This window comes from Perognathus longimembris, chromosome 28 (genome assembly GCF_023159225.1).
Source record: "Perognathus longimembris pacificus isolate PPM17 chromosome 28, ASM2315922v1, whole genome shotgun sequence".
Taxonomy (NCBI): domain Eukaryota; kingdom Metazoa; phylum Chordata; class Mammalia; order Rodentia; family Heteromyidae; genus Perognathus; species Perognathus longimembris.
The window spans coordinates 3,280,274-3,301,389 of record NC_063188.1 but is presented as its reverse complement, the minus strand read 5'-3'; the positions used below and the strand labels follow the sequence as shown (position 1 = coordinate 3,301,389).

At 41.3% G+C, this 21,116-nt stretch overlaps 1 protein-coding gene across 3 annotated transcripts in view; it reads left to right on the top strand.

The window, feature by feature from the left end:
• The first annotated feature begins 2,735 nt into the window (after nucleotides 1–2,735).
• The window catches only part of Mtm1 (myotubularin 1), a 92,285-nt gene continuing 73,904 nt past the window's right edge, over nucleotides 2,736–21,116 (top strand). For all 3 annotated transcript variants that reach the window (XM_048335514.1, XM_048335513.1, XM_048335512.1), the window contains exon 1: nucleotides 2,736–2,789. The gene's annotated coding sequence lies outside the window, so the exon portion shown is untranslated. The remainder of the gene's footprint in view (nucleotides 2,790–21,116) is intronic.

Sequence of the window (21,116 nt, the reverse complement as noted above, 5' to 3'; positions counted from 1 at the left end):
CTCTGCATTGGCTTCTGTTCCCAATCAATCACAAATCTGCATTCTAATTTTGTCTTTCCAAAATATAATGAAAGGGTGAGGATATAGCTCAGTAATAGAGCATGCGGAGACAGGGGATTTAGTTGAATTGAAATGGAATCACATAGTCTGTAATGTTTTCTGTATAGTTTATTTCACTTAGCATATTTGTAAAATTCAAGTCCTTGCAGATATCAATTCTTTCTTTGTATTGTTGTGTAATGTTCCATTGTATGCATGTATTCCCACTTGTTAACTATTCACAAGTGATTGGATTTGAGCTGTTCACAGTTTTGATGGTTATATTTGAAAGAGTGATATGAATATTTGAATACACGATTTTTTGTCACTATGCTTCTGTATCTTTTGGATAAATAGGACTCACATTTCCTATAGTGTGTACACTGTCAAACCATTTTCCAAAGTGGCTACACCATTCTGGTTAGGCTAGTTTATATTTTTCCACAGGTTATTCTTCTTAAAATATAAGATAGCCCTAGACACTCACTGTTTATCAATTACAAGCTTATGAAGTAAGCAAAGTGTGTGTGTGTGTGTGTGTGTGTGTGTGTGTATCTGGGTGTATGTGTAGAGAAATTCATAAGGCTTCCCTGCAGTTTGTATACATCCCCTCCCATACACACATTGAAGTGTGAAATGCTGCCATAGCCTGAAAAGGAAGAGTACTTGGAAATGAATATAATGAGCTTGCCAAGGGCAAGATGATAACTCCTCCGTAACACAGTCCTTTCTTACCATTTCATAAGTGCTATCATATCTTCTACTTGTTTATTGGATTTCTATACCTAAACCATGAGGCAGGCACAGCAGAGGTCATTGTCTTCATTTCTGATGCTAGAGCTGAGTGTTCCCTACTGTGCCTTCTTCATGGCTGGATCATGTTTGTCCAGGTATTGTGCTGTGCCTGGATCCAGGTAGACTTGAGATAAATCACCATCAGCAACTAGTTCTTTAGGTACCCTGTGTACCCTGTACAATCGTCAACCCCTATCTTGAGAAAAAACCTTTAGCCTCACTCTTGGACACTTAAGTCATTATTGCTATAAAAGAGGGTCTCCATTCCCCCCAGCTGCAGTCTTCCTTCTTTCCTATACCTTCAGCCCTCACATTCACAGATGTTGGGAACTCAATTACTCAGCAGCCACCAGGGAACCTCTCTGGCATGCATATTTAATGAACATGCTTTGAATCCACAGCACAAATGTGTGTGTGATTCAAAGAAGTTCACAGCGTGGGAGGGGTGCTAACAGGGCAGATATGCAAGCACATAGTGACATCAGTATAATGAAAGGGGTGGGTGTGCCCGAGATGGAACTGCTAAATCTTTCTGGCCCAGAAGGAAGGGTCTGTGGTCTGTACAGAGTTTAGCAAATACAGGAGCCAGAAACAAGTGGAAGAGAGGAAAGAAGGAACATGCAACATCCGTAGGATACCAGCAAGTTTCCTGTGTCTAGACCAGATCATAGAGTGAAGAGAAATAAGGGACAAATAGGTAAAGAGTAGGATAGATTAGATTCACAAGGTCATTGTTACTTATATTGGAAGTGTGGATATATTCACTAGTTTTTCTATACATATCTATAATAAAGTTTAACTTATAAACAAAACACAGTAAGAGATTAATAAAATTGGAAGTACCAGTACTCATGCTTGGGCTTGGGGACATTATAAAATAAAATAAAATAAAAGTTACTTGAAGATAAGCATTGCAATACCACAATTGAACATAAGTCAAACTGAAGTGGAGGAATATCTGATTATGATATATGAATGTGTATGTATGTGTGTGTGTACGTGTGTGTGTTCAGGGAAACCAAATATCTTGAGATTTTTGAGATGCTAGAGAGCTAATAAATAGGAGAGGAAAAAGGTCTGAGTCAAAGTGCTCATGTGTAAAATTATGCAGCACAAAATATATTATACATGTTTTTTACATGCCTGATTATTTGTTTCATTTGGTTATATTGAGATCTCATTTTGAAATTTGTGTTCCTTTTCTTGATTTCGTTTCTCTTTCTATTTACTGTGTTAATGGTCATCTGACTCAACCTCAAAAAGCAGAAGTAGTTTTGACCTGAAATGTTTCCTTTCACTGAGTGAAGTGGAGTTCTTGGAAAGGTGCTGGCACAGTGTGAGGGAATCCCAATTTTGTTTTTATACCGTGGGTTTCTTTGTGCTTTGCAGATATTGCACCAAACATAATGATTTTCTTTTTCCATTATGAGTATCTCCAGTTCATGAAGTCAACCCTGCATGTGTCAACTTGGTAACGTCCAATGAAATTTTATCTAAAACCATTTTTCCTTGTGACGTTCACCTTGACTAGATAAAGATAAGAGAGAAGACCAGAAACGTGAAACTACGTTTCCCAGCGGCCTCCTCTAAAAGCAGAGTCCAACATCCCTCACTAGGCTGGCCCCAGGCACTTTGGCCCTGCCCATTCCCGGCACCAAACTATGAACTACAATTCCCAGAGGCCTCTACGAGCCGGACCCCTCAAAGACGGTTTCCCAGCAGCCCCATGGGCAGAGAGCCGGGCCTCACGGAGCAGCTCCTTTGGCCCACCCAGAAGATTTTCTCCAGCCCTGCTTGTATCACGTGACTCAGCTTCGCCAATTGGTGCTTGGGGGTGGGCCACAGGCGGTGGCCGGGGGCGGGGAGGCCACGGAGGCGGGGCGTGCCGCGGAGGGGGCGGAGCGGGGCTGAGGAGCGCAGCAGCCTGGCAACCGTGGTGGCGCTCGGAGCCTGAGGTGGGTGCGCTCTCTAGGCTGGCCTGGCTTTGAGCCGGCCGCCGCGGGGACCCATGATGGGGGGACCTAGGGGAAAAAGTTGGGAGTCCTTGGGCTAGCGAGTCGCGCGGGGCCTCACCGCACCCGCTGGGGTGGGGGTGGGGTTTGCCGGAACGTCTGCGATCGCTGTCCCGGTGGGGCAGGGCTGAGGCCGGAGAGCAGCAGGCAGGTGCCTGGGGCTTTCCCTTTCTCCCCTCCCTAGGTCCCTGGCGGACTGCGGGCGAAGGTCGGGACAGGGCTCGCGACTGGCAGGGAGGGATACGGGGGACGGACGTCCTGCCACTGCTTGTACTTTGCTTCCCTGTCCCGAGGAGGCGAGCGGGCCGGGTGGCCGTCTGCCTCCCTGCTGACGCGCCAGGGCTGGTCCTTGCCTGGGCTCCTGGAGCGGGGTGCGCACCCCACGCATCCCGCAGGGGTCCGGACAGGGAGTTTGCAGGCCCGCCTTGGCCAAGCACCCGTGGCTGTCGCTTTCTGGTCGTGTCTTTTTGTCACGCACGGGGGGCTTACCTGTTTTTGTAAGAGTTGCGGGATGATCTGGGAAGGAACTGTTAGTTCCCTGATACGCAGTCGGAAGTATGCGCAGCCTCGCAAGCGCGTCTGTCCGGGTTTCCTCGTTTAACTGTCTTCTGCTGGTCTCAGGAAGTGAAAATTAATTGTTGTATTTCCCTAAGCAAATATAAACAGAATCTACAGCAAAATTCATATTGTGGACTTATACTGAACTGAGTATTTAGAGCTCTTCCTCAGAAGACTGGAATCATAGTATTTAAGAATTCACATAGTTCATTAGTTTTCTGAATGGAACAATTGAGTCCCACAGAGACTGAGGTGACACAGGTGTTAGGCAACTTACTGACAAAACTACTATCACAAGCCAAGTCTCTGGAGGGTATGTTGGTGTCTGTCTAGTCTAGGCTCTTATTACCACAGCTCGGTGTTATTACTTATGAAGTATCCACCTTACAGCCTTGACACTGAGCCAAAACTTTTACTATAGTACAAGCCATTTTGGATTTCCTTCAAAACCAGTTTGCTAGCCAAATGTGACCATCAGGTTTGCTATTTTATAGATACATTTTGCTTTCATCCAGTACATATACTGATCCAAGGCCAGTATCACATACTCACCAGACTCAGACTCTGAATGGCTTCTGGCTGTCTTACAAAATCAAATCAATCTCTAACACAGTCTATACCAGGGACAATATTCAAACTGGTGATGCTTCCTGATGAAGCTCCTGAAGTGTTTGCAGGTCAATAACACTTGATCAACATGATGGATTCCAGTATATATTTATCTTGAAATTCTAACTTACATTTACCAAGTTGTTAGTTATTCGTTCTTTGAGCAGTACGTCCACTCCATATCTGAAGTGTCCCAAGCACTGAGAAGATAGTAGACAGGCTGTAAGTACTTTATATGGTAACAGACAATTAAAACTTATGTATTATTTTCTATCAGAAGTGAACATACTACAAAACATAGAATTCTAAAAGTATACAATGAAAATAAATCAGGGTGACATGACTAGGAGTAACTTCAGCAATAGTGATTTTCCAGCTGTGGATTGCCAGCTGCTGCTCCATGAAAACCAGTGCAACAAAAAGTAAGTGCAAGACAGGTGTCAGTGGCTCATACCTATAATCCTAGCTACTCAAGGGCATGAGATCTGAAAATCTCAGTTCGAAGTCATCACAGGCAGGAAACTCCTTGAGACTCATATCTCTAATGAACCAGCAAAAGCCCAGGAATGGAGCTCTGGCTCAAGTGGTAGAGCAGTAGGTTTCAGGGGAAAAAAAGCTATGGGACTGCACCCAGATCTCAAGTTCAAGCCCCAGGACCAGCACACACAAAACAGTAACTTCACAGCTTTGTTTTTACTTGCATTTCCTCCATCAATGCAAACAATACAGTGATCTCAAATACCTACCTAAAGAGAGGGTTTTCCAAGTCCATGCTGTTTCCATAGGCAGCTCACTTTAACTACAGAAGGCTCTGTGAAGGTCAGGAACACTTGGTGATTTAATGTCAGTGTCTGCTGGGCTCTCAGGCCCTCTTACTCAGTGTGTACTATGAACCTGTTATCTGAAATGATTGCCAGTCTTCATGTTGTGTGGCTTGTAAAGAAACTAGTTCATTTGAAATAGCTCCAGAGTAAAGAGGGACCCAAGTTGGAGGAACAAGAACACTCCCTAGTAAAATGGACGTACTGACAACTCACTCCAGAAGTTTACCTGTGTGGTCTCATTTATGTCGTAATATGTGTATTCAGTGGTTCAAAGCAAAACTTTATAGATGATTCTGAAAATGACCAATGTTCCATAGAGGACTGCAGTGTTTTTCCTCCAAAACAAGAAGAGAGCTAACAAAATGTGGTCACTTTAGAAACCACTGAAAACACATGGCTGTTGCTCTTATTGAGGACTCCAAAATAAAGAGAAAGACGAGGGCTCTTCAGTTCTCAGTAGGTGACATTTTTAACCAGTGGTTAGATGACTTCAAAGACAGGCTTTTCTAGCTCTTTCTAAAGTTTATTCAACTCTGTAAAAAAAAAATAGGTTGTTTTCATTATTCTTTAGTAATTTTCCTTCCCTATTTCTGACCTCTTCAAAGTTCTGCTTTCTTTATTTTCCAGTTTCACAGTTCTTTTATTTATTCTTTTTTTTTTAATTTGTTATCTGCCTCAAATATGTGGACTGTGGATTGGGCATTCTCCCCAGATTATAATTCTAGTTCTCGTGTGTGTGTGTGTGTGTGTGTGTGTGTGTGTGTGTGTGTGTGTGTGTGACCTTGGGTAGCTTATTTAAATCTATACCTCAATGTCTATATCTGGAAAACAGAAGGAACAATAGTAGTGTGTTCTGGAGAGTTGCTGGGAGGACCAAGTGAATGATCTATAGTGCTTAGTCTTGCACATAGTAGGCACTCAAGAGGACTTTTCAACTGCTATTCACTTAACTGAAGGGGACTTTGAAATTCACTAGACTGGATTTTCTAGGTATTTCTCCTCATTTTATTGTTCAGACTTTAATTTCTAATAACATTGACTGCAGGTTCTGAAGCTCTTGCAGAGCTAAACTTCCTTTGCTGCTCACGTTTAGAAATTACTTGGGCCTTATTTAGTTTGTTATCACAAACAATAACAGCAAGAGAGGCTGTGAGGGCATTTTTCAACTCCCATGCTTTGTAGTTGGAGAATGATCTTTCATTGGAATCGGTGCACCTGTGTTCATCCAACGTGAGCACCACAACAATCCCATTCTTTTTAAAAATGTGAAAGTATCTCTGTAGAAAATTGGCATTGTGGGAAGAGTGAGAACGTTAGAGGGAAGAAGGTTACAAGAGTGATCTAGAAGCATTGTATACATAAATGAAATTGTTCAAATGAAACCCTCTTCTATAACCAACTGATGTCGAAAAAAGAAAAAGAAAGAAAAGAAAAGTGGCATAGCTGGAATCTTGTGGCTCACACCTGCAGTCCTAGCTACTCAGGAGACTGAGATCTGAGAAGCCAGCCCCGGCAGGAAAGACTATGAGACTCTCATCTCCAGTGAACCAGCAAAAAGTATAAGTGAAGGTATGGCTCAGGTGGTAGAGCACCATTTTTGAACAAAATACCCCAGCAAGAGTGTGATGCTCTGAGTTCAAGTCTCAATGCTGACACACACAAAAGAAAAGAAAAAGAAATTTTGACATAGTGTCTGACTGCTACCTTTTTATTTTTTGCTAGAGGAACAATGAGTGATGTGGTTAGAAGCTTCCTTCATTTGGATTCTGGAAGTGGGTTCAAATCCGAGTTCTGCTTAACTCTGACACTAGGCACGTCATTTTTCTCTGCTGTTAGTGATGGTTGCATCTGCAAGACAGAGTTGATAAAGCCTGCTGTGGTAAGCTTCTTAAGTGCTTCAGAGACTCAAGTGTGAATCAGAGCTCTTTGTGAATGGCGCAGCACTACCATTGCACTTGTGTGTGGTATACATCATTATCATTTGGGAAACTAGTGTAAGAGGACACTTGTCCTCTTCTTGGTTTATCTCCCCCTTAGATGTAGTGGGACATCTCTGCCTCAGTGTCCCTCTTTTGTCAGCATTGAATCATGCCTTACTCATATGGACCTGGAGCCACTGGTATTCCCTTGAGTTTCCAGTTCTTTTATTCCTACCACTGTAGTCCTGTATACTGAACAATTCTAGGGCTGTGCAAGATGGCTGCAGCATTACAGAGTCTTCCCTGCTTCTTTCCCAAATGTCTCCCAAAGGAAGTCTTTCCCTTTTCCAGTCAAGAGCTGACTGCAGCCCAAGTTAGCCTATAGCTCTTCTGCTTCCCTCAGCCCACAACCGACTGGCTGGCTGTCCTCCCAGGTGACCATGGAAAATGATGTGAGCCCTAGAGAGGAGATCCAGGATGTACCACACGTCATTACCACCTTCTCTGCTTGAATAGTACTGGCGTAGTAACAGTCTGGTGTGGTATAGTATAGTACACTACAGTATAAGACAGGACAGGACTGGACAGTATGGTATACTGTAGTATGGTATACTATGGTAGGGTAGCTTGAGTGAGCTCCTATTACTTGAATTTGTTTATCAGTGTCTTCTAATGACTCCTCAAGGAGCACTTTACAATTTTATGTACTTAGTTTGGTATTATTGTTCTTTGATTTACCATCTTGTTTTTCCTTGTTAGTACCGGTGCTTGTACTCAGGGCCTCAGAGCCTCATGCTCTTACTTGCTACCACTCTACTATTTGAGCCATACATTCTCTTTTGGCTTTCTTTTTGGTGCTGGTCCTGAGACTTGAACTCAGGGCCTGGGAGCTGTCCCTGACTTTTGCTTAAAGCTAGCACTTTACCATTTGAGCCACAGCACCACTTTTAGCTTTTTGGTGGTTAATTGGAGATAAGAGGCTCACAGACTTTCCTCCAGGGGCTGGCTTCAAACTGTGATTGTCAGATTTCACCGAAGTAACTATGATTCAGGAATGAGCCACTGGTGCCCTGGATCATTTTTGGCTTTTTGTTGTTGGTGGTGGTGGTTATGGGGCTTGAACTCAGGGCCTGTGCACTGTCCCTGAGCTCTTTTGCTCAAGGCTAGCACCCAGCCACTTTGAGCCATAGTGCCGATTTTGGTTTTCTGATGGCTAATTGGAGCTAAGAATCTCATGGACTTTCCTGCCCACGCTGGCTTCAAACCTGTGATCCTCAGATCTCAGCCTCCTAAGTAGCTAGGATTACAGGTGTGAGCCACCAGCGCCTGGCTAACAGTTGACTTTTTGCTTACTAATTAGAGCCAACTTTCTCCCAGATTTGTCTGCCTACTCTGACTTTGAGCCTTGATCACAACTCTCAGCCTTCCAAGTAACTAGGATTACAAGTGTGAACCACCAGCACCTGGCTCTTGGTTCACTCTTTTGATAGGTAAGTGTGTGTGTGTGTGTGTGTGTGTGTGTGTGTGTATGTATTTATCTATCTATATCTAACTAGATAGACTGGCAGTTAGGTGGGTATGTAGGTAGGTAGGTAGATAGATGATTGATGGATATATAGATATCACTAGATTCTTGGAGTCCAGTGATGTAACAAGTTTCCCAAATAGCTTTCTCACCCCTTTCTAACATCTTCACTTGTGGCCTGTGGCATAAGCCATTTGAATATAGGTTTGTTTTGCTTGTGGTTAAGTTTAGAGTGGGAATAGGGAGGAGTAAGGAAAGTTAGAGTGTAATCATTGAAAGTTAAAAAAATAATTTATTTTTAACACATTCATCTCTTTCTACTTCTGCAAAACAATCACGCACAGACATGCTCTTTCTTCAGCATGTGTTAATTGTTCGACCTTGATATTGTGCCCTTGAATTGTGGGGAGACTTCTAGGATCCTCCTCTGGATGGGCTGTTTTCCCCGTGCCATCCTTTCTCATTCCTGGGAATCACAGGAGCTGGGATAGGTTATCAGAACATGGGATGCAGGGCTTTAAATTCCTTTATGACCCTGAGATTGCTTAGGTGGAGAATTAGGAGAATAGGAGCTACATTTTCATTGCACCCAGCCTAGAATTAGCTGCAGGTGTTTTACTGAAATATGAATATGAAATGCATGGTGGTAAGTGACCACTGCTCATGATATAAAGCATGTCCCTGGTTAGTATTGTTTGTATGTAACAACAAGGAGTAAAGTTTGCCTGTACCCCTCAGGAGGGCACCCCCATTAGCTCTTGCCATGTGACCTGGAAGGATCTAAGGAATCTCAGGCAATACTGAATTATAAGTTTCGTGGTTCTGGGATGTTCCTTGCATAGCAGTGGTGTAGGTGTCTCACTGCCCTTTGAGGGAGGTCTGTTGGAGCCTGCCCCACCCCTTTGCCCTTGCTACCAGTAAGTATGGGGGCTCTTTTTTCTCTGGATTTTTTTTTTTGGTGCAGGTACTAGGGCTTGAATTAGGGGCCTGGGTGCTGTCCCTTCCCTGTTTTGGCTTGTGGCTGGAACCACTTGAGCCATAGCTCTACTTGTGGCTTTTTTGTGCCAGTCCTGGGGCTTGAAATCTGGGCCTAGGCGTTATCTTTGAATTTTCTGGCTTAAGTGGTAGGATAGGGTAGAGCTCTACCACTTGAGCCACAGATCCATCTCCAGCTTTTTTTTCTTATTTATTGTCAAAATGATGTACAGAAAGGTTACAGTTTCATATGTTAGGCCTTGGGTATATTTCTTGTACTGTTTGTTACCTCCTCCCTCATTCCCCCTCCCCCTCCCCCGTGCCCTCTCCCCCCCATGAGTTGTTCAGTCAGTTTACACCAAATGGTTTTGCAAGTATAGCTTTTGTAGTCATTTGTCTTTTTATCCTTTGTCTCTCGATTTTGATATTCCCTTTCACTTCCCTGGTTCTAATACCAGTATATACAGTTTCCAATGTACTCAGATAAGATAGTGATAGTGCAGGTACAACCACAGGAAGGGAATACAGGAGGATCATCAACAATAGAAGCTATGGTTTCACATGACATGTTGAAAGTAATTACAACAGAGATATAACAGTCGTTTCCATAACGTGGAGTTCATTTCACTTAGCATCATCTTATGAGTTCATAAGGGTATAGCTATTGGGCTCTTGAGATCCTCTGCTGTGACTAGCCTAAACCTGTGCTATAAAATTATTCCCTATGCATCTCCAGCTTTTTTGACAGTCAATTGGAATAAGAATCTCCTGGACTTTTTGCCCAGGTTGGCTTTGAATTACAGTCCTCAGATCTCAGCCTACTGAGAAGCTAGCTAGGCCTGAGAAGTACAGGCCTGAGCCACTGACTCCTGGCTAAGTATGGAGGTTTTCTAAAGGTTAAGGCTGATTGTGCCTCAGCCTTTTGGCTAAGATCAAGTATAGAGTTGAAGCTAAATTTAATTTTTTCTTATCAGCTTCAATCATTTTCCCAGTATCGTCATCACTTCAGTCTTGCAGCTGCTTCTTTCTGTTGATGATTATCTGAAAAATATAAAATCTCTCTGTTTCGTGCCTACCCCTGTAGAATCTGAATTTTAATGAGCCTTCTAGGTGATTGTATGTAAATTGAAGCTTGAGAAAGCTGATCTAAAAATACCAGCCACACCCCCTGGCTTCTAAGCTTGGGGTAGCCCCATTGTGGAACTTAAAATTTGTTAGCAGGTACAATAAAATAAACTGGTGAAAATAATTTTTATGTATCCTATTTAACCCCAAATCCTGGCATTTTGACATGTCAGCAAGCCAATACTTAAGCTGATGTTCCCCCTTCACACCAAGTTGTATAAATCCATTGTGTTTCGTTTACACCATTTTGACTTGTTACTTTGAACATGTTGAGGAGTTGTCTTACTAGTTGCTACAGTCCAGAACAGCATGGCTTGAGAGATCTTTTGGCCTCACTTGCTGATGAAGTCATCAGATTGGCTGTCAATGCCCAAGAAGCTGTATCAGTAATAACTTCTATTAATATTAAGTATGATCTTTGCCAAGTATGATCCTTACCCTATGGCTTTGACATAATGTCTCCTTTGAGTCCTTTACATGACTTTGGATAGAAATGATACATTTCCTCTCTGAGCTTCTTCCAGAGAAGTCAGGTAGAAGGTGAAGTATTTAGGAAGTAGCACCATCAGGGCTTGAACCCAGGCAAGCTGACTTCTGGGTTCCCAGCCTCTACTGTAGCTCTTCTGACTACAGAGCTCTTTTTGGTATCAATTGTGTGAATAAGAAGGGAATGTGAGTGTTGGTGTGAAATGTGTGCTTGTTTCTTGAGGGAAGTAGTAAAGAGCTCCAATAGTATCAGTCTTCTCTGGCTCTTTTAAGAGACTCCCTAAAAAGAAGTTTCTTGGGGGATGCGAACACTACAGCTGATGGTTTTCTGTTGGCTGATCACTAGAAATACCTGAGGAGTTTTATTTAATACTAATATTATTATTATTGTAGGTCATGGGGTTTGAACTCAGGGCCTGAGCTTTTTCCGCTCAAGGTTAGCTCTCTACCACTTTGAGCCACAGCTCCACTTCTGGTTTTCTGGTGGTTAATTGGAGGTAAGAGTCTCACAGACTTTACTGCCTGGGCTGGCTTCAAACCATGGGCCTCAGGTCTCAGCCTCTTAAGTAGCTAGGATTACAGGTGTGAGCCACCAGGTACCCAGCTTGGTTATTATTACTATTTGTATTTTGTGTGTGGCAGTACTGGGGCTTTGAACTCAGAGTCTGGGCACTGTCCCTGAGCTGCTTTTGCTCAAGGCTAGCACTCTACCACTTGAACCATGTCTCTACTTCCAATTTTTGGGTGGTTAATCGGAGATAGGTATCTCTCAAATTAGTCTGCCAGGGATGGCTTTGAACCTCAGTCCTCAGATCTGAGCCTCCTGTGTAGCTAGGATTACAGGCATGAACCAACAGCAGTGCCTAGCTCTGGGGATTTTAAATACATGTTGTCTGAACCCCACCCACAGACATTGGGTTTTATTATTCTGGGATGAAACTGACACTGGCTTTTATGAAGTCTTCTGGCTGAGTGTGGCTCTGGCTGGGTTCCAAATTACCTGGACTTGGCAGTGGCAGTGCAGATTGAGTGGATCAGCAAGCTCCTGGGTGATGCCCGAAGGCAGATCTGTAAGGTTGTGCTCGCTTCAAGTAGCAAATGGCATCAGAATCCCCTGAGGGGATGCTTCAGCTCTGCCAGAGTCCTGGCGCCAGGCCTGGAGTTTCTGATTCAGAAGGTCTGGGCTACAGCCCAGGATCTGTATTTGAGGTATGTGTATTTAGCAGTTCATCATGAAGTACTCTGTTTACGTTAGGTTTTGTGTAGACACACTTCTAAGGCACATTTTTGGGCTCTTAAATGCATGGTGAATTCGTAGACAAGTACGTACATGTATATATCAATTTACATAATTATGGATAAATACAGAACATGAATCTAATAGACAGGAGGAGATGGAGAAGGGGGAAGGGAAAACGGGTAATAGAAGATGAATACATTTGAAATACATTTTGAAAGAGGATGAATATAGTTGAAATATTTGTAACTAGTATTTGCATCTATGAAAATTGGACAAGGAAACCTGGTGAAATAGTTTTGATAAGGGTGAAGGGGAGAGGGGAGAGTGATAGGAGGGTGAGATTGATTTGGAACATGCTGTAATCATGTGGAAATGTAACCATGAAATCCCCCTCTGTATAACGTAAGCTAATAAAAATAAATAGATGTGAAGTTTTTTTTTTTTAATTTTGGTTCATTAAAACAGAGTGTCATTATTGTAACCTAATCTTGCCTCAAACTTGTAGTCAGTTCTCCTGATTGCTGGGATTACAGGTGTGCACCATACCTGGCTCCTGGGTGTTGGATTTTAAATGATCCCTTTTAGGCTTCATGGTTATGTGTGCATGTATACATATCCCAAGTGCTAGAATTACAGACGTGTGCCACCTTGCCCAACATAAGGAATTTTTTAATATAACTTAGTAGCATTAGCTGAATTTATATAGCGGAGACAAAGCAAATATGTTCCTTCTTTTTCTTACTGCTGGCTTTATTTGGTGGTATTTTCTTTCTTCCCCTCCCCTTCCCTTCCCTTTTTCCCTTTTTTTTAATAGCTTCCTTTTTTAAAATTTTTATTGTTAAACTGATGTACAGAGAGGTTACAGTTTCATACGTTAGGCATTGAATACATTTCTTTTACTGTTTGTTACCTCCTCCCTCATTCCCCCTCCTCCTCCCCCTTTCCCTCTCCCCCCCCCATGAGTTGTTCAGTTGGTTTACACCAAACAGTTTTGCAAGTATTGCTTTTGTAGTGGTTTGTCTTTTTACCCTGTGTCTCTCGATTTTGGTATTCCCTTTCAATATCCTAGTTCTAATACCTGTATACACGGTTTCCAATGTACTCAGATAAGATACAGTGATAGTGCAGGTACACATTCCCCTTTCCTTTTCCTTTCCTTCTCTTTTTCCTTTCTTGGTGTGCATCCTGGGGCTTGAACTCAGTGTTTAGATGCTAGCCTTGTGCCTTTTTGCTCAAGGCTAGCACTCTACCACTTGAGCCAAAGCTCCACTTCTGGTTTTTTTTTGGTAGTTTATTAGAGATAAGAATCTCACGGACTTTCCTGCCTGGGCTGGCCTTGAACCACTATCTTCAGATCTCAGGGACCCTAGTAGGTAGTTCCTGGCTGATGGGTAGTATTGTCTTCAGGAACTACTTTCCAGGGAGACATGGCTTTAACTTTCCAGTATTCACTTTGTCAAGTAAGTATCATGATTTTGCTGATCTTATAAAGTGAATTGGGTGTTTCCTTTTTCTGTCATCTGGAAGCTTTTATAAGGTTGTTGGAGTTACCTACTCCATGAATGTTTACAGAATTTGGTTATAGGATCAACTGGACAGTATCATTATTGTGTTCCTTATGTATCACTAATATTTTAATGAGTTGAAACTTTATATAATTTAAAGCCAAATTTATAGCAAGATTCACTGAAAGTCTTTTTTTCCATCTCTGCCTCTAGTCAAACATGTTTTCTCCCCTCACCCCAAATACTCAGTTTTTGCTCTTCTTTTTCTTCTTTTGCAAATTTGAGCAAGCAAAAATGCACATGTATATATTTGTGCACAGACTCCATGACTTCTTTCTTATACACAGAAAGGAGTGCATTATATACTAGTCTGCCTATTGATATTTTTACTAAAACTGTGTCCCAGAATCACTCTTTGTTCTTTTGCCTCTTGATTTTTCTCTACTGTATGGATCTTTCAAAACATAATGTTTTCATTATTGTTTAGTTAGTCTTAGTGCATTCTGATTTCCATTGTGATATATTTGTTCACTTGTGAGCTACTTAGAAGTATTTTTTAATTTTTCAAATATATTTTCTAGAGGTTTTCAAAATTGATTCCAAAGCATGTCGGGTGAATGCAAGTAGATTTTTGGGGGGGTTTTGTTTTTTGTTTCCTGTGTTGTTACTTGTTTACACTGGAGATCATAGAGTTTGAACTCAGTGCCTTGTGTGTGTTAGGCCTGCACAGTTTCATTTGGGCAATGTCCCAGCCTAACGCTAGTAGTTCTTTGCAACTTGCTGAGGATAGTGTATCAGGCCATTTTTCGGTTGTTTCTTTCACTGGGCATAATGCTTATTATATTTATCTTATATAATCAGCCATTCTTCCTATTGCTTACTATAGATTAAAGTTCACTAGTAGGTGATCATGTGAGTTGATTCAGTTTTGAGCTATTGTAAGTAAAGGTTTTATGAGCATTTACTTGAAACTTTGTGTGGACTTTTTTTATTTGCTTGGTATAAATACTGCACTTTGTGGGCCATGTTTGTAGTATATGTTTAACTTTACAAGACACTGTCAAGCTGTTTTCCCAAATGGCTGGGCCATTTTGCTTTCCCATCAGAAAAGTAAAAGGAGCCAGAATTATAGGCATAAACCACTAGCACCTATCTTTAAGATTTTCTTTTATTTTTTTGTTGGTCATGGGGCTTGAACTCAGGGCCTGGATGCCATCCCTGAGCTCTTTTGCTCAAGGCTAGTGCTCTACCACTTTAAGCCACAGTGCCACTTCCAGTTTTTGAGTGGTTAATTGGAGCTAAGAGTCTCACGGAGACTTTTCTGTCCTGGCTGAGTTTTAAGCATGATCCTCAGATCTTCACCTCCTGAGTAGCTAGGATTACAGGCGTGAGCTACTGGTGCCTGGCTGGCTTAAGATTTTTAATCTTGACAAGACTTGTTTTTTCCATATACTGTTTGTCTTCTAAGGAATACTTGTGCAGTCTAAATTTACAAAAAAATTTCCCATTTCCCTGTAGAACTTTAAGTTTTGGCTCTATGTTTAGATGTATTATAGCAAAGTCTAGGTTTCGCCATCCATCTCCTCTGACACCTAGGTCTTCAGACCCTATGTATCTTTTTGCCTTGAGTATGAGTATGGAAACAACAACTTATTTCCAGCCCATAGCATATGAAATATTTGTAGGAATTCTGCAGGTTGGGAGCAGGATTTTTTTTGGGGGGGAGGGGTAATCAAAGATGAGGTGATCCTGGGAAAGGGCCAGTATTAATCAGGACAAAACTTGTAAACAAGATATTGTTGTTCAGGGAAGTCATGGTCTCATTGTCATACTAATGTGAACACATGTGTTGAGGAAATGAACCACAAGTGTGCTCTAAGTATTGCCAGCATCCTTGGGCTAGCAAAATGCCAGTGCCCACAGCCAGAAGTCTCAAGCAAATGAATTCTGCCAATCATCTGAAGGAACTGGAAGCACAGTTTCCCTGGTTGAGCCTCTAGATGAGAGTGCAGCTACCGCCTTGATTACAGCCTTGGGAGATCCTGAGCAGCTAAACAGCTAAGCTTCACCCATACTCTGACCCATAAAATCTGTGACATAATAACTATGTGTTGTTTACAGATACTAAGGATGTTATTCAGTAATATTGAACTGATATATCCGTGTTCCATTTAAAATTAATCTTTTATATTATGTAAAATAAACATTCATTTATTCTTCTGTATGGGCAGCAAATTATCCATCATCTCTTTTTTTTTTTTGCCAGTCCTGGGGCTTTGACTCAGGGCCTGAGCACTGTCCCTTGGCTTCTTTTTGCTCAAGGCTAGCTAGCACTCTACCACTTGAGCCACTACGCCGTTTCCAGCTTTTTGGAACCCAGGGCTTCATGCATGCTAGGCAAGCAATCTACCACCAAGCCACATGCCCAGCCATCCATCATTTTTTGTAGAAAGCACTATCATTTCCTGATTGAATCATCTTGACCCCCTTTTTTTGTTGGTGCCTGTTCTGGGGATTGAACTCAGGGCCTGGGTACTATCCCTGAGCGTTTTTTACTCAAGGTTAGTACTGTACCACTTGAGCCAGAGCTCCACTTCAGGCTTTTTGCTAATTTGAAGATGAGAGTCTCACAGATTTTCCTGCCCCTACTGGCTTTGAATTACAGTCAGTCCTCAGATCTTAGCTTCCTGAGTGGGTAGGATTACAAGTGTGAGCCACCAGTGCCTGGCTTCATTTTGACACTTGAATTAACAGTCCTTTGACCACTGCTAGAACCTCTGGAAATGGGCCTAAATATGGACTGTGTTCTGTTCCAGTGGTCTCTATATCCATCTTCGTACTAGTATTACTCTGTCTTGATGAGCTATTTTATAAGTCTGACAATCTAGTAGTAGAAGGTCTCCAATGTTTTTCATTCTAAAACTGTTTTGGTGATTCTTGGACCTTTGCCTTTCCATACAAACTTTAGAATCATATTTTTGTTTTCTACAACAAAGTACATTGGGCTTACAATAAATATTACATTGACTTTATGTTGATCACTACCAGCATTCCTGGAATTTTCTAGTCCTTTAGCACAGTATATTTCTTCATATATTTTGGTCTTCGATTTGCTTCAACAGTGTTTTGTAGAAAGTGTATGTTTCTTGTAGGTATTTAGTTAAAGGTATCCCTAAATGTCTTTTTTTTTCTACTAGCACAAGTAGGATTTAATAATTCTATGTCCATGTATTCATGTTAACTATACACATACAATTAATTTTTATACTGGTCTTGAATATTCTGTAGCCTTACTAAATTTACTTATTTTAGTAGGTTTTTTTCTTGCTTAGGATAAATTTACATGCATAATCATATTGTCCACAAGTTTAGTTTTTAGCTTAGTTTATTTCTTCTAGTATCCTATTCCTTTATTTTTAATTTTTGTTGTTTATGCCAGTCCTAGGGCTTGAACTCAGGGCCGGGATTCAGTCCTTGAACTTTTTTGCTCAAAACTAGGACTCTACCACTCGAGCCACAGCTACACTTCTGACATTTTCATGGTTAATTGGAGAAGAAGAATCTTACAAATTTTCCTACCTAGTCTGGTGTTGAATTATGATCCTCACATCTCAGCTTCCGGTGTATCTAGGATTACAAGCAGGAGCCACCATGCCTGGCCATTTTTGGTATGTGACCCTTACTGGGGCTTTGATCTCAGGACTTGAGCTCTGTCCTTTAGCTTTCATTGCTCAAGGCCTCACATTCTACCACTCTACCCACAACTCTGTTTCTGCCTTTTTGCTAGAGTCTCATGGACTTTTCTGACCAGGTTGGCCATGATCCTCAGCCTCTTGAGTACCTAGAATTATATACGTGAGACACAGGTGCCTAGGTATTTCTTTGTCTTAAATTACTGAACTTATTAGAATCTATTAAAAATTGTTAAATGTTTGTGATAAGTGTATTCATCCTTGCCTTATTCATGTCCTTCAAAACCTTTCCATGCAGTATTAGCTATATATAGGTATACATAGGTGCCATTCCTACTTTGCTGAAAGATTTAAAAATCATTATTGGATGATGAGTTATGTTTGTATAACCCATGTTTCAGGTGTCATATTCTTTTGGCATTGGTTTTGGTTCCTCTTCCTCTCCTCACCTCTTTCATTTCTACTTTTTTATTGGATTATTTCATCCATGTCTTCAAGTTCTTCCTGGCTAATAATTCCGGATTTTAGAAATGTATGAGTTCAGTCCTGTCAACTTCTTGTTTCTGAGTTTCCCAGGATTTCAATGAAGCCAGTCTTTGGGGATTCCCTTTGGATACCCATCTACTGTGGCATACTGCCTGTGAGGACAGCTACTGCTTCTACTGCTTCTCTGCTTATCTCCAAAGTCAAACTGTTCTTGTAAACTAGGACCAATTAAGACATATCAAACCTAGCATTTTCAAGAATTAAGAGACCCCCAAGGCTCCTGTATGGGAATGGGAGAGTCACAAAACACCAAATCACAATGTTTCTACCTACTTTGGGAACTCTTTTTGAATTGACTTCAGAGACCATCGTGTCTTAAAAAAAGTATATATCCATATATATGCATGAATGCATATACATGTGTATGTATATGTATATTTATATCTATCCATCTATCTATCTATCTATCTATCTATCTATCTATCTATCTATCTATCTATCTATCTATCTCCATGGTGTCAGTCATTGAGGATTCAGCATTTGGCTCAAGGCCCAAATCACCACAATGCTCACGTATTCAGTACACTGAGCACTGGTACTGTGGGGAGCATTGACTTTGGTTTTAGACTTGAAATGTGGTTAAAATGGTGCCTATAACTTCCAAAGGTAACTGTGGAGAAAGAATCCAAAGAACACGTTGAACAGAGATAACATTGCTGAGAAGATGAAAGTGCATCATGGAAGTAAACAACTTAGAACAATAACTCATTTAGCTACACTCTGATAGGATTTTCAACAAATGCCTCATTATATCATGGCTGTACCTCCGGGGGTAATTTCTTGTTTTTCTACACTTGTAATAAAAATCCCTTCTTTATTGTATGCACAAAGTAACCTTGCGTGGACAGGTAAGGCTGGTTGTACTGTGCCTGCTGTACAGGTACAGATTTGGGAAGGAAAGTCTCTGCTTGCTTTATCAGCTTTAAAGTGAAGGCTAAGGTTTTTTGTGACTATCAGACTTTATTTCTCTGTCTTAGTCCTGTTTTTCTTAAAATTACTGTTTCAAGCAGGAGACATACTGTCTTTACTTTTATCTGACTACCTATTCAAAAACTAAAATGCTATCTGGTGGTTGGTGAGAGACCTTCTACTGTGACATATATTATCATCTTGATTCCAATTTAATTTTTTGTGCCTGATTATTATCTTTATTGCCTTATAAATAGTCTCCTTTTTGAGGGTAATCTTGAGGTTAAGACTTTAGGTTTCCACCTACTAGGCAGGTTCTCTACTGCTTGTACCATGCCTTCAGCCCCTAATTTTTCTTTTTTTTGTGTGCTGGTACTGGGGCTTGAACTCAAGATACTCCCACTTGGTGGGCAAGCATTCTACCAATTGAGCCACATCTCCAGCTTTACATACAAATCTAAAATGCCTTTACTGGCATTCATTTCTCAATGAGGAAAATAATTCATGGCCTAGTGGTATATCGAATATGACCTAGTGGAATATGGCCTAGTGGTAGAGTGCTCGCCACCTCGCATACATGAAGCCCTGGGTTCGATTCCTCAGCACCACATATATAGAAAAGGCCAGAAGTGGTGCTGTGGCTCAAGTAGTAGAGTGCTAGCCTTGAGCAAAAAGTAGCCAGGGATAGTGCCCAGGCCCTGAGTTCAAGCCCCAGGACTGGAAAAAAAATTACGATGCTTTGTGTTTGTTTTTTGCCGGTACAGGGGCTTGAACTCAGGACCTCAGGAGCTCAGCTTTTTGCACAGTGCTGGTGTTCTACCTCTTGAGCCATGCCTCTGATTTCAAAAGATAGGTTTCTTTTTGTTATGGAGTGGATCAGTTGGCTGATAAGTTGGAATTGGCAGGTAGAAGGGAACTTGATCTTATTCCTATTTTAAAACTTTGTTTACCAGCAGGTATTTGTTACAAAATCCACAGGGAATTTAATGATCTGCTTCACTGTTTGCAATGTAGCTTGGTGGTATGTGCACTAAAATAATAATCCAATGGTAGGTGACTTTTCTTACATTATTTCCTATACTAATTTGAGCTCTAGAGTTACTCTGTTTGCTGGCCGAAGCTCTCGCCAATAAAGCCAATCAACTGTCTTGAAGATGTATCATTTGTCGTAAGGGGAACAAGAAATAGTGTGAATGGATCTGCCCAAATCCATCATGTACCACTGGGAAAAATTACACAAAATTCATTTTCCACTGGGTCTGGATTATATGAATGTTAGCCAAAGGTATTTGAAACATTCAACAAACTAAAAGTAGTTGAATCTTTGAAATGAATTTTCAATCTCCAGATGATACAGAAGAGTGAATTTGGAAATGAAATACTGTTTAACATTTTATAATTTCTAAAGACTGCTCATTAAATCAAATATGCATTTAGCCCTGAGACTTGGAGTGGCGAAAATAAATGGAGAAGCTGTAATTCATTTGCATTAATGTGGTTATTGAGCAGGAAGCAACATAGTTGGGAGATTGGGCTAAGAATGTCTTAGGTGAAGGTCACCTGCTTGATAGCTGATCAGAGCCAGTACAGACTAGGCTGACCGTGTTAGAAAATGTGTCTATACAATGATTAAGCAGGTACAGGCATTGGATCACTTATATTCCAGTGTAGTATTAGCACCATATTTTGAGGAATGACTTACGAATTTGTGGAGAATATACACTGTCGGAAGAGAGAACCTGTCATCTGAGCTCCTCTGTTATGCTTTTGCTATGTCATTGTATGTGTTCTTCCATTGGCTTTGTGAGGTTGGTCAGCATCATGCCTATTTTATTTGTGTGTGTGTGGGGGGGGTATGTGTGGGTGTAACCATGCATGCACACATGCCAGTACTGGGATTTGAACCTCTGGGCCTGGGCATCATCCTTAAGCCTTTCTGCCCAAGGCTGGCACTCTACCATTCAGGCCATAGCTCTACTTCTGGATTTTTTTTCTGGTTAATTAGAGTTAAGAGTTTCTCAAGTCCTCATGGAAATAGGAAGTGATTTAGTAAGGGTTCATCAACCCCTCTGGCATTCCTTTTCTGATGATTTCAGTTTGGAAAGGACACTGGTTGAATTTTGCTGCTTCAATTGGTTTCCTGGACTCAAAACTGTGGACAAGGAGTCAAGTTCTATAGGACATTCTGAAATAAAGATGAGCATTTCTAAAAAAAAAAAAAAAAGTTTCTCAGATTTGTCTGCTTAGGTTGGCTTTAAACTATGATCCTCAGATGTCAGCCTCTTAAGTAGCAAGGATTACAGACGTGAGCCACCAGCAGCACCTGGCTAGCATCATGCCTGTTTTACAGGCAGGAG